This window comes from Notolepis coatsorum, assembly GCF_963971535.1.
Source record: "Notolepis coatsorum genome assembly, chromosome: 1".
NCBI classification, from domain to species: domain Eukaryota; kingdom Metazoa; phylum Chordata; class Actinopteri; order Aulopiformes; family Paralepididae; genus Notolepis; species Notolepis coatsorum.
Genome location: NC_140165.1, coordinates 96,872,054 through 96,887,166, shown reverse-complemented (window position 1 = coordinate 96,887,166; position 15,113 = coordinate 96,872,054).

Genomic DNA, 15,113 nt, shown 5'->3' with positions numbered 1-15,113 from the left:
ATGTTAGGACTATCTGACTCTTAATAATAAACACTGTTAGGACTATCTGACTCTTACTAATAAACACTGTTAGGACTATCTGACTCTTAATAATAAACACTGTTAGGACTATCTGACTCTTAATAATAAACACTGTTAGGGCTCTTATTTCATACTTATCTTGTCTAGCACAGTCTCTAACAGTAACAGTAAGAAGCAATTTGGATAAAAGTATTATGACAACAATGTATGCCTTTCAAATGTTAAATGATGAATGATTAAATGATACACACTGAAATCTACGCTCTCTCATCCTGCTTTCCACAACGCGACAATATATAATAATATTGTAGCGTTGTGGAAAGCAGGATGAGAGAGCGTAGATTTCAGTGTGTATCATTTAATCATTTATCGCGTAACATTTGAAAGGCATACATTGTTGTCATAATACTTTTATCCAAAATGCTTCTTACTGTTACTGTTAGAGACTGTGCTAGACAAGATAAGTATGAAATAAGAGCCCTAACAGTGTTTATTATTAAGAGTCAGATAGTCCTAACAGTGTTTATTATTAAGAGTCAGATAGTCCTAACAGTGTTTATTAGTAAGAGTCGGATAGTCCTAACAGTGTTTATTATTAAGAGTCAGATAGTCCTAACAGTGTTTATTATTAAGAGTCCTAACAGTGTTTATTATTAATTAACGTCATAAACCAACGCGAGCGTCGCCACAGCAGGGCGCAGCGGCAACGCTGCTGCCGCTGCCGCGGGGGGCGTGCCACGGCGTGTCACGTGGCCGTCGCGGCCAATCAGGCTAACCCGGAAACCGAATTCCGACTAAATCCGTTGCGGAAGTGATACACGCGTCCCGCCGCGCATCATCTATTTTCCTCTCACGCACACACACACACACACACACACACACACACACACACACACACGGCACCTCCAGCACGTATGTCCGTGTGTGTGGTGACAGAGATGTTCTGTGGGTGTGGGTGTAGTTGTAGTATGGGTTTGAGTGCATGTTGAAGTGCAGAGGCTCTCCTAGCCATATCTTCGCATGGTCACTGAAAATAGGCTACTCATGCTTTATGGATGCAGGGCCCTCCCCATCCCACCCCTTCTTAAAGGGCCCTGCGCAGAATCCCCAGTGCCTTTGATCTTTGGCTCAAGGAGATCCGAGACCATCTCACCTATTTGATTTTAAATGCGTTTATCGCGGGGCATGCGAGTCTGTGGGGGGAATGAATTATTATATTAGCATGGAAAATAGATATTTAATTGAGGGAGCGATGAAAGGATGGAGAGGGGGGAGGGGGAAGTGACCGCTGATGTTTTGTTGCCACTCTGAGCAGACAAACACATGGTGGCATCAGGGACGTGCACAGGACTTTAGAGGGGCAGGTGCCCAAATGGAGAAAAGGGCACCAATTATGAAATGTAACCCCGATTTTTGGGGTTAATACAAGTCTATGGTACATTCAGTTTCACCACTATGTCACCAAAACTACATAGTGTCCCTTTAATAACACAATATGTAGCCTACCTGCAATTAAGCCCATGTAAAATTTTAAATACATGTAGGCCTAATAATAAACAAAGTAGCCACAGATAGCTTAGCTGTGTATTCTGTAGCTGTGAGTCAAAAACAAGGAAGGAAAGACCATCACAAGACTGGACCAACAGCAAGAGGGATGGGCAGAGTATTTTGAAGAACTCCTGAATAGACCGACACCACCTAACCCCCCCGGACATTCAACCTGCGGAGACTGACATAGTCATCAACTGTGGAAAGCCAGCAAGCAGGAAATCCAACAGGCCATTGCACAACTAAAGAATAGTAAGGCAGCAGGACCAGACAACATCCCTGCGGAGGCACTGAAGGCAGACATAGACACCTCGGTAGAGATGCTACACCCTCTGTTTGAGAAGATCTGGGAGAAAGAGGAAGGGCCAACAGATTGGAAAAAAGGCTACTTGGTCAAAATACCTAAGAAATGAGACCTCAGCCAATGCCACAACTACAGAGGAATCATGCTTTTATCAGTGCCAGGAAAGATCTTCAACAGAATCCTCCTCGAACGAATAAAGAAAGCGGTGGATCCGCAGCTAAGAGACCAGCAGGCAGGCTTCCGGCCCAATAGATCATGTGTGGACCAGATTGCAATCATTGGAATGGAACTCTCCACTATACATCAACTTCGTAGACTATGAGAAGGCATTTGACAGCCTCCACAGAAACACCCTCTGGAAACTGCTACGACACTACGGCATACCAGAAAAGCTTGTCAACATCATGAGGAACTCCTATGAAGGAATGACCTGCAGAGTCATACACAGCGGACAGCTCACACGAAGCTTCCAAGTGAAGACCGGAGTAAGGCAAGGCGGTATCCTGTCCCCTTTCCTCTTCCTCCTGGCCATCAACTGGATATTGAAGACCACAACAGCACAGAGGAGAAACGGGATCCAGTGGACACTCACAACACAACTGGACGACCTAGACTTCGCAGACGACCTTGCCCTACTATCCCACAGTTGACAACAGATGCAGGAGAAGACTAACATACTGGCAGACACCTCAACACAACTAGGCCTCAACATCCACCAAGGAAAGACCAAAATACTCAAGATCAACACAAACAACAAAGACCCAGTAAACCTGGAGGGAACAGCACTTGAGGAAGTAGAATCCTTCACCTACCTAGGTAGCATCATAGATAAGAAGGGTGGCACGGAGGCAGATGTCAGAGCAAGAATCAGCAAGGCAAGGGCCTCATACATCCAACTAAATGTAGCACCCTGAATATGTGACTATTATTCAGAAGTGCTGACTTGCCTTTTATCTCTCCTTTGTGCACAAAGACATATTAACTAGTTTCCATTGATATTCCTGCGAACAACGACGCAGGTTTCTCCTTCTCTCACCGGCTGGAATATGGATTATAAACAGTAAACTGAATCATATTCTATCCACCCAGTGCTTCCTGTGGGGCTAGTTGGCGGTACCAGCAGGGGGCGGCGGTGGCAGGCGGAGCGTACAAGAGAGGCAGAGAGGGAAGCAAGTCAACGGGAACGGAAGTGAGGAGGGCCAGCCTCTTCGGCGTTGAACGTGAACTGAGAAGGACGTGTCGTTGAGCCCCGTTGTGGACCACACGGATGAACGTATTGAACTTGAATATACTACGGGTTATACTAGAAATATAAGCGTAGTAGCGTGTTGCATGTCCCCACTGAATAACCCTAGTGATACAACGAGTTATCCTAGAAGAAGGCGGTATAGCCAAGAGTTGGCTTATGTTAACGATATCCCCTCCAGTGAGGTGCCCAGCCAGCGTGGCTTGAATAGGACCGGTGTTTAGAGGCACCCTGCGTCATTGTATGTTGCGGCTAGCAGGAGGGCTGTCTAGGACCCACAGAGTAGCTTCAGTTAAGGTAGGGCCAGATTATTGTCGCGCGTCGACCCAGCACCGGCCGTCAGCAGCTTGTCTTCGCCGGCGTTTTGCATGTGCTCTGCACAGGCGGTCGTCAGCCCAGCACGGGAGTTCATCCCGTCCAGCAGAGGTCGCCATCACCCAGCACGCGCTCTCAGCCCGCTACTGCTCCCTCTGCCCCACCCCGCTTGCTAGCACCCGTGACGAGAGCGTTCGACGCCATCTTACCACCCGGACAGTGGTGGTGCGGCGATGCCGCCATCTTGGTTGAGTACATTAGAGCTTCGGTGCTCAGGATCCTATTGCACAGTACACAGTGTGATGCGGCCTACAGGCGAAGCTAATGTTGCTAACTACAGTTCATAGGGGTACCCCATAAACATTACATGCCGGCATTAGTATAGGACTTTTGTTTTGGTAAAGTGGGCCCACCTTTTTCATTTACTTTGAGTGTGATAACGTGTTTGTTCTTTAATAATATTTTCCCATCTAATGAACCCTTCCCCTGCGGGGAGGTTACCGACCTGTTGTATGATAAGTAAGGCCTTAGAGAGGTATTATCACTACTATATAACTAAAGCCTGAGAGAAGTATTATCCCTGGTACTAACCCAGACGTGGGTGATGAGTCAAGCACATTGGTGTATAATATAAGTGTCTAGAAGGTATTGAGTTACAAATTGGGTAATAGTAAGACTCCATTCTATTTGACCCATTGCCAGTAAATCTTTGTAACCGACCAGTACCATTAACGATGAAGAATTAGATGGAAGTTCTGTGTGCGTGTCCATTCCTGAGCCTATGAATAACTCTTTTGGTGTGGGTAACGTTAATACAATTAACCCCTTCCTATCCAACTTTCCCCTTACAGTCATTAAGGTTTCTAGTGGTCATCAAGGGAGGGTACTGCTTGCGGGGGGAACGAATCTATTTATTCATCTATCAGTCACTAGGTGTGGGAGGGTTACGGAGGTATTGGGGGAAGTGAGAGCAAGTTGGGGAGTACTGCTGACCGCCCCGGAGAGGCGAGGAAGACCAGAGTACCAGACCAGGTTGGTAAATCCCGGGCCCCATCCACTCTCACTGCCGGCCTCCAGTTTGACGCTCCAGGCCCAAAGACGAGGGTGCAGTCAGACGGAGCTCTACTGTGTCCTGCTACCCAGTGACGGTGCACACCCGTTCCCACGAAGCAGGGATAATCCACCCTGCTACATAAAGAACACCTGGAGCTCCAAGGTAATCAGTCAGCAGACAAAGATCAGACTATTCAAATCCAACATCAAGCCAGTACTCTTATACGGATCAGAGACGTGGAGGACAACCAAGATCACAATGACTAGAGTGCAGTCATTCATCAACAGATGCCTGAAGCGGATCCTGAACATCCACTGGCCAGATACCATCAGTAACAATGATCTCTGGCAGAGAACGGGCGAACAACCAGTGGAAGAACAAATCAAGAGAAGAAAGTGGGGATGCATCGGCCACACACTACGCAAACCAAACACCAGCACTGACACATGCCTTCTCTATTTGAATGACCACATCAAGCAAGAGGTGGACGCGGGCAAATACTGCGGCATGGTCATGCTAGACCTACAAAAGGCCTTCGACACTGTCAATCACACCATTCTGATTGACAAGCTAAAAGCAATTGGTTTTGATAGTTTATCAGTGAGCTGGATACAATCCTACCTGGAGGGGAGAGAACAGATGGTGGAGGTAAACGGTACCCTATCCCCCCCCCTCACAGTGAACTGTGGTGTTCCACAAGGAAGCATACTAGGACCACTACTGTTCCTAATTTATGCAAATGACATGTCGTCAGCTTGTGACTGCAACTTGTTCCTGTTTGCGGACGACTCAGCCCTGCTGGTCTCTGACAAGAACAAGTTACAGGTTGAAAAAACCCTCAGCTCGGAACTAGGCAAAATCTGCATATGGCTCGCCGACAACAAACTATCATTACACATGGGCAAAACAGAGTCCATTCTCTTCGGTTCAAATAACAAACTCAGCAAAACAGACGGCTTCTCAGTTACAGTGGGTGACAATATTGTCACAAGGAAAGATGAAATTACCTACCTAGGTTCCATCCTAGAGGCTAATCTTTCCTGTGACAAAATGGCATCCAATGTAATAAAAAAAGTCAATCAACGAACTCGATTCTTGTACCGGATCTCCTCCCTGGTAAACAAGAATACCCTGAAGACTCTGGCAGGAGCACTCATTCAAGGGTACTACGACTATGCTTGCACCTCATGGTACCAAAGCACCTCAAAGGCACTAAAAACCAAATTACAAACATCTCAAAACAAACTAGTCAGACTACTGCTTGACCTGACTCCTAGAACCCACCTCACCCCTGCACACTTTGCCAACCTAGGATGGCTTAGAGTAGACAACAGAGTACAGCAACTTGCAATGGGCCTGGTCTACAAGATACACTACACGACCAAGGTACCCATGTACATGTCAAAATACTTCCCAAAGGTCAGTGAATACCACGATCACAACACCAGAGGGAGCTCCACAAATCATGTAAAACCCAGATTCGGCTCAAACAAGGGACTAAACACGTTTCGCAATTATGCCACAACAATGTGGAACGCCCTACCCAAAGCTGTAAAGGAATGTAAATCACTACCCACCTTCAAAAACACTATCAAAGAACACCTACGGGAGACTGCAATTCAAAACTGGCCCCTACAAATGTCCTAACCCAGTTGTACAATAAAGACCAAGCATGGCTTTGTCAGTATTCCAATGTACAGCCCCACCCAACCCCACCCCACCTACCCAACCTCCTCCAATGTACAGTTTCCATGTCAAATGTATGTCAGTATTCCAATGTACAGTGTGTCCCCCCCCCTACCCAACCCCCCCCCCCACCCCCCCCACCCCCCCCACCTCCAATGTACAGCCCCACCCCACCTACCCAACCTCCCCCAATGCACAGTTTCTATGTCAAATGTATATACTCTTCTTCTGGATTTTTTTAGTATCACAAACAGTACTGTATTTGAAAATCTGGTATGTCATAAATGTATAGATGTAGCAGTACTGTCTATCTGTATGTCATGTGTGTCATATGATGAATTGAAAATGGGGGACCCTGATGGAAACAAGACGAAAGTCTTTCTCAGGTCTGCATCCTCTTAACAATTGTATGTATTGAGCTGTACTGTACTGTACCCATTCTGCAATCTGTTAATAAACTTTTCAATCAATCAATTCAATCAAAACCACCAGACAGGCCCTTAGATGGAACCCCCAAGGCAAAAGGAAGAGAGGCCGGCCCAAGAACACCTGGCGCAGGGACTTGGAGACAGACATCACACAGAGCGGACTGACATGGAAACAGCTGGAAAGCAAAGCACAGGACAGAGGACCCTGGCGAACTGTTGTCGACGGCCTATGCTCCCCCAAAAGGAGCGATAGGCGTAAGTAAGTAAGTTTAATCAGAAACAATCAAATGTTAGTAAAAGTTTGACATGGGCTTCACTGGATCAAAAACAGAGGCAGGTATCACAATGTGGTTGTCATTCCATATTTTCTCCACCCTATAATGTCCAAACAGAAGGAGAATTAAGTTACATGCATCAGTAACAAACCATGACTATAAATTGATAGAAGAAATCAAATTCTAAAGTGTGTTATATGGCAGGGCAGAGGCAAAGGATGTGATCAAATCTGATCTTCCGAGCATTTCAGTATGTTAGCTGGAATTTATGCCCTATAGGAGACATAAAATCCCGCTCCAGCACCCATGACAGTTGGGTGCAAATTCTCAAGAATCCATATCACATTTAAAAAAACATTCCACTCCCACCCCCTGAGGAATTAGGGGGAGCTGAATATTCTTGAAGTCTTTGAAGTTCATTTCACCCATTCTCTATTTTTTTTTAACCACTCAATTTACCTGCCCATATAGGCAGACTTGGGGGGGAAACCCTGTTGCTATGGCAACCCTCATCCATGGAGGGCTAGAGTGGATGCAAGGGGGTTACCAGAGCACAATGGTATTTTACCACGCACACACACAGCAAGTCACTGGATAAATCAGCTCTTTAGCTTAGGGTACCACAGCGCCAAGCTCAGAGCTATCTCCAGCATGACATCTGTGATCTATGCTGTATCACAGGGGGTATACAGTCTCCCTCAAACTCTGCATTAAGACCTAAGTTGGATGAAGTTTAGTTTTTCACTTTGCAATTGTGCAAGTAGCCTATGACTTCTAAGAAATTGAATTGAAATTGAATTAAATCTATTAATTATTGGGCCACTTAATTTAAAAACAAAGCTGATTCATACATTCATCCCTCCCTCCCATTGGCAAGTTTACCAAACATTTTCACTTGACTGAGGTGGGAGTGAACCAATGAGGACAGGCGACTGGGGGCCCACGGTGGGTCATGCCAAAAATGTATTTTTCTTTCTTTCTTTCTTTCTTTCTTTCTTTCTTTCTTTCTTTCTTTCTTTCTTTCTTTCTTTCTTTCTTTCTTTCTTTCTTTCTTTCTTTCTTTCTTTCTTTCTTTCTTTCTTTCTTTCTTTCTTTCTTTCTTTCTTTCTTTCTTTCTTTCTTTCTTTCTTACTCTTTCTTGTTGTTAAGCTCTGCATGTCATGACCATAGGCATCCTGGAGATGTCGCTATAGGCCAATTCTCAGTGTCTCCTAAACATAGAATGGGTTTCAACACATTTAATACATCATTACGTCATTATTTATTTTCATTGTGCTGCATTGTAGGGCCTTGCGTGTATATAGCATGTTATACAACTCTTGTGTTTACATATGTTTTTACAAAGTAAGCTAATTAGTCAGGGAAGGAAATTAACACCAGCCACAAGTCAAGTGCTGAGTACATTCAATTTAGCCTGTTCCTACTGTAGGTGAATGAATGAATGAATGAATGAATGAATGAATGAATGAATGAATGAATGAATGAATGAATGAATGAATGAATGAATGAACAAATGAAAACTTTATTTAACAGATTGCAGAATGGGTACAATACAGTACGGCTCAATACACACAATTGTTAAGGGGATGCAGACCAGAGAAAGACTTTGCCTCTGGCTTCCAGGACTTCAACCAGCAATCGTACAGACTGCTTCTCTAAAACCTTTAGGCCACCACTGCCCCTCTCCTCAAATGAGGGTTCATAACAATATAATATACGGCAGAGAGAACAACACTTTTGTTCACAGCCGAGGGAAACCCTGCTTTGTCTACAGCTGTGTTGTCCACAGTCTTGTTCTCAAAGGGTTGTGGGGGATTAAATGAATACCTTTATAGTTGAATTACCTGTATGTATACATTCTACATGTGAGAATACCTGTATGTATACATTCTACATGTGAGAATACCTGTATGTATACATTCTACATGTGAGAATACACTCCAGTAAAACCTATAGCATTCCAGAGATTTTTCCAGAGAAACACTGTAGTCATTTATAATATTCCTGTGTTTTTTTTCATACACGCTATAGATTTATCGCAGAAATACTGTAGTGATTTATAGTATTCTTGTTTTTTTTCATACACACTATAGATTTATCACAGAAATACTGTAGTTATTTATAGTATTTCTGTGTTTTTTTATATACATTATAAATGTATCACAGAAATACTGTAGTTATTTATAGTATTTCTGTGTTTTTTCATACACACTGTAGATTTATCACAAAAATACTGTAGTGATGTAGTATGTCTGTGTTTTTTTTCATACACACTAGATTTACCACAGAAATGTAGTGATTTATAGTATTCTTTTTTCATACACTATAGATTTACGACAGAAATATTGTAGCGATTCACCATAGTATTTCTGTAGTGGAATAATATAGAAATATATGGTGAATCAATATAATATTCCTGTGGTTTTACCATAGTGATTCACTATAGTATTTCTGTAGTGGAATAATATAGAAATATAATATCCCTGTGGTTTTACCATAGTGATTCACTCTAGTATGTGGAGCCTGTGGAGGAAGAAGAACAGAGGAATACTGTAGTTTCACTATATGGTTTGTTTTCATATGGAGTATATTATATCACTATTTACTTACTTTCAGGTCATTTCAGCATCATCTGACTGTACCTGTTATTGAACAAAAATCAAAGGTTTCACTATTATTTAACTGTCAAGAAAGTTTAGAGAATTGCTAATCTCTCTTCCAACATGGCCGCCTATAACCATTGGTCATCACTTTTAAAAGAAGATACAGAAAATGTACCTAATTTCTGTGCAGTGGTAAAGTAGGTAAAAAACTGGAAAAGCATGATATTACTGATGATATCATATATTCCATTATGACTTTTATTTATATATTTCTCATAATCAACACATAGCAACCATTGTTGTTTCTTCCAACGTGGAACAGGATTCTGTGAAAGGAGAGAGAGAGAGTGTGTGTGTGTGTGGCGGGGGGTATGGGGGGGGCCCTTAATATCCGTTCACTCACGTTGTTCTTCCTCGTTCATATCTTCTGTCTGTATCATATTCTCTCCATCTCTTCAGCCTGTCTGCCCCTTCTATCAGCTCTGTTCTCTACTTTCATTATGGTCTTGTCCTCCTCTTTCTGTCTGTCTGTCTTTCTCTCTCTTTCTTTTTTCTCTGTCTATTCATCCATTTTTCCTTTTTTTCACCATCTCTCTCTCTCTCTCTCTCTCTCTCTCTCTGTTTCTTTTGTCACCTAATTTTTTCAGTTCTCAAACAGTTTTCCCCCAGCTCTCTGTCTGTCTCTCCCTTCTTCTTTTTCTGACCCTCCCTCCCTCTCTCTCTCTGTCTCTGTCTCTGTCTCTCTCTATCTCTCTCTCTCTCTCTCTCTCTCTCTCTCTCTCTCTCTCTTCTCTCTCTCTCCGACTGTGAACCGAACTGTTTAGAATTCCATTCACAGGCTGGTCTATCATGCAGAAAACACACAGAGCCACTATTACCCTCTGACAGAGACAGGAGGGGTGAAAGGGAGGGAAAGAGAAAGCACAGAGAGATTGAGCAACATGCATGTTCAAGAAAGATGTTAAAAGGAGAGCTAATGAAGAGAAGAAGTGACCGTTTAAAGTTAGCGTTGGAGAAGAGGAGGTACTATAATCTGAAACCTGCACAGACCAGTGTTGTATAGTACTCGAGTCCTGGCCTGATTTTCAGGACTCGTGACTCGACTTGGACTTGAGCATTGATGACTCTGACTTGGACTTGGACTCGAGCATTGACTGCATTCGGACTTGGAAGGTGCAAGCGAGGACACAGACTTGTTTATTGATAAATACAGTTTATTTATTTTATTTGAATTTTTTATAGAACATTTATATAAATAGGGTAATTATATAAGGGTAATTATATAAATAATCATTTGGAATAAGATATTTATGGCTAGTGCATTTGTTTGGCTATTGTGTCAAAAGTAAATCAACTCCCTTTGAGACGGTGACCGCTGTGTCATTTATGTTTAATGTAGACCTTTCTTTATTTGTAAGTCAGCTCTTTGACTGCCAGAGTGGAGTGGACTCAACCTTGATGACTTGGACTCGGACTTGGAGAAAAGGGGGCATGGTCTGAGATAGGTCCACTGCGTTTAGCTGGCGGTGTGTGTGTGTGTGTGTGTGTGTGTAATTTACAGTATAGTGTAGATTAGATACACAGTACAGAAAGCAATAAAATTACACCACATTCAGATAATGGCTGTATGTAACAAGTGTCTTTATGTAAAGAAAGAAAACACAAGGGCTTTCTTCTACAGAAAAGTAGTGTGGCACTGAGCGTTCTGTGGTTTGTTTGACAATTGTCCTAATATTTCTGCAAAGCAAAGACCAAACCGACTATATTCATTGTGTTAACTGTAAATATAACAAGAGAGTGTTCTTTTTCTAGTATCTCTCACCGTGTGACCTTTAGCATAACAAGTTGGATGGACTCTGACACAGTGAGATAGAAGCAGTAGTAGGCCGGTCTGCCCTTTCTCGTAGTATAAAAGACGCAGTGGTGGAAACTTTAAAGTAACTAAGTATTTTTACAAAAGAGACCAGTCCGACCAGACTTGTGCATGTGCTATAAGTATAAAGGTAAGCTTTGCAAAAAAGGTATGCAAATCGCTTTTGTTTTCGGCAAAATGGGGGGTAAGCTTAATAAGGCATTAAGTACATTTTTTAGCTACTTTATACTTTTACTCCACTACATTTCAAGGGAAATATTGTACTTTTTATTCCACTACATTTATCTGAACCCATCAGTTACTAGTTACTTTGAAGAAAAGGATTTTGCATAGAAAACATAATATATACAAAATAAGAAATGTATGAAGATTATAAAAAAAGATATAAATAAAATATAGGCCTGGGCTGTACAACTGTAAATAAAGAGGTAGAATCAAATCAAATGGATATCAACTCAATTAAATATAAGTACAATCGAATATAGTACAATTATAACTAAGTCAAATATAAAATAAGAATAGGCCGGGGCTGTACAACTGGGCAAGATGTGGTCAAGTATATACTAATTCGAATAAAATAGCAATACAGTGGGATGGGATAATTAGCAGGGCTGTGCAATTGGGCAGTTATGTGCAATATTGCATATTTAATTGTTAATAGTTTAGATGCACAAATTGAATCTAAATGAGGCAGTTCTCCTGAGGTTGAAAAGAGACCCGATATGCAACAACATTTTCCTGTGGGGTATGCTGAGAGTGTGCAGCAGTGTTGTAGTCGAGTCACTAAATCTCTAGTCCAAGTCGATTCTCAAGCCCCCATGTGTTCGAGTCCGAGTCCAAGTCCGAGTCACCAAAGAAAAGCCAGAGTCGAGTCCCCATTACCCATTACCCTCGTCCGAGTCATCAAGGTTGAGTCCACTCCACTCTGGCAGTCAAAGAGCTGACGTACAAATAAAAAAAGGTCTTCATTAAACATAAATGACGCAGCGGTCACCGTTTCAATGGGAGTTTATTTACTTTGTGACACAATAGCCAAACAAATGCACTAGCCATCAATATCTTATGCCAAATTATTAGGGCCTATTACAAAAAAATATATAAAATAAATAACTTTATCAATTAAAAAGCCAGAGTCCTCGTCTGCACCTTCCGAGTCCAAATGCAGTCAATGCTTGAGTTCAAGTCTGAGTCTGAGTCATCAGTCCTGGACTCGAGTACTACAACACTGGTGTGCAGGCAGCAATAGTCTCTAAACCTCAATATGTCCTTCTGTCTTCTCACAGGTTTCACTTCAGTTCCTTTCACTTTAATGTCCAGACAGACACTCCTTCCTGTTGTCCCCTCCTCCTCTCTCTCTCTCTCTCTCTCTCTCTCTCTCTCTCTCTCTCTCTCTCTCTCTCTCTCTCTCTCTCTCTCTCTCTATCTTTTCTCTCCATCTCTCTCTCTCCCTCTCTCTGTGCCCCCGGCATACAGTACATGTATTATTTGTTCACTCTCTCTCTCCAATGTTGTGTCTTTACCCCGACTGGCCGGACTCCTGTGTTTTTTCGGATTCTGGCTTTAGATACAATATAGACTACAAATAAAGTGTATTATGTTATGATTATTACACTCCTTGTAGTGTCATGATCCTTGGATACAAATGTTTTACATTTGATTCCCCCCCCCCCCCCCCATCCACTACACCGACTTTGTCAATTGTAACGTTATAATTTGAAAAGGTTTGTTACTGAACCCTGTAGTGTGTATACATTCTTACATTGTGAGTTGAAGGGTATTTCTACTAAGGAGAGTCCACCTCACTCACCCTGTCAACTGACATTCACAGGCTTGGGGGAACTTGAACAATGAGGTGGAAGGTGGAGGCACCCGAGAGGAGAGAGACCCAGTCTGTTCTGGTTTGGGTCAGCCCCATTGTTTTGCTCTCGCCGGCTTGGAAAAATAAACTGGATGAACGTGATCTCTCTCTCTCTCTCCTCCCCCACTCTCTCTCTCTCTCTCCTCTCTCTCTCTCTCTCTCTCTCTCTCTCTCTCTCTCTCTCTCTCTCTCTCTCTCTCTCTCTCTCTCTCTCTCTCTCTGTGTCTCTATCTCTCTCTCTCTCTGTGTCTCAATCCCTTCAGCCTTCCAGACTGTAGTGCGTATTGAATATTGAGGGGCTATAACACATATCCATACAGTATATTGTTACTCAGCTGAAAGAGTTGCCCTTCCTGCTGACCTGTTGTACAGAACTTGTAAGTTGCTTTGGATAAAAGCGTCAGCTAAATGACTAAAATGTACAATGTAAATGTTGGTTCTACCCTTAACGTCGCGCCACACTCGAGATTACCGTTGTTGCGAACAACAAAGTTGATTTTATTTCACTGCTGACCCTTTCAAAGCTCAAAGGGGAAGAGAACAGATGGCCCCCCCCCCCCTCACAGTGAGCTGTGGTGTTCCACAAGGAAGCATACTAGGACCACTACTGTTCCTAATTTATGCAAATGACATCTCGTCAGCTTGTGACTGCAACTTGTACTTGTTCGCGGACGGAGCTCAGCCCTGCTGGTCTCTGACAAGAACAAGTTACAGGTTGAAAAAACCCTCAGCTCGGAACTAGGCAGAATCTGCACCTGGCTCGCTGATAACAAACTATCATTACACCTGGGTAAAACAGAGTCCATTCTCTTCGGATGAAATAACAAACTCAGCAAGACCGACGGCTTTCTCAGTTACAGTGGGTGACAATATTGTCACAAGGAAAGATGAAATTACATACCTAGGTTCCATCCTAGAGGCAAATCTTTCCTGTGACAAAATGGCATCCAAGGTAATAAAAAAAGTCAACCAACGAACTAGATTCTTGTACCGGATCTCCTCTCTGGTAAACAAGAATACCCTGAAGACTCTGGCAGGAGCACTCATTCAAGGGTACTACGACTATGCTTGCACCTCATGGTACCAAAGCACCTCAAAGGCGCTAAAAACAAGATTACAAACATCACAAAACAAACTGGTCAGACTTCTACTTGACCTTACCCCTAGAACCCACCTCACCCCTGCCCCACTTTGACTACCTAGGATGGCTTAGAGTAGACGACAGAGTACAGCAACTTGCAATGGGCCTGGTCTACAAGATACACTATAACTAAGGTACCCATGTACATGTCAAAATACTTCCCAAATTGTCAGTGAATACCACGACCACAACCACCAGAGGAAGCTCAACAAATCATGTTAAGACCCAGATTTCGGCTCAAACAAGGGACTAAACACGTTTTGCAATTATGCCACATCAATGTGGAACGCCCTACCCAAAGCTGTAAAGGAATGTGAATCCCTACCCCCATTCAAAAACCGCTCTTAAAGAGCACCTACGGGAGGCTGCAATTCAAAACTGGCCACCGTAAATTGTCCAACCCCCCCCCCCACCCCCACCCCCGTCCTATTAGTCAGCCTCCTCCCCACCGTTATATTCTCTCCCCACCGTATGTATATTTCTCTCCCACCCCACCCACCCCCTCCTATGTACAGTCTCCTCCCCACCATATGTATATATTCTCTCCCCACCGTATGTATATTTCTCTCCCACCCACCCCCTCCTAATGTACAGTCCCCTCCCCATCATATGTATATACTCTGTCAGGATCTATGGGTAACAGTACTGTATATTTGCATATCGTATATGTCACAAATGTAACAGTACTATATACCTGTATGTCATGTATGTCCCTATGTCATAAATGTCACTATGACTTTGAAAATGGGGGACCCTGATGT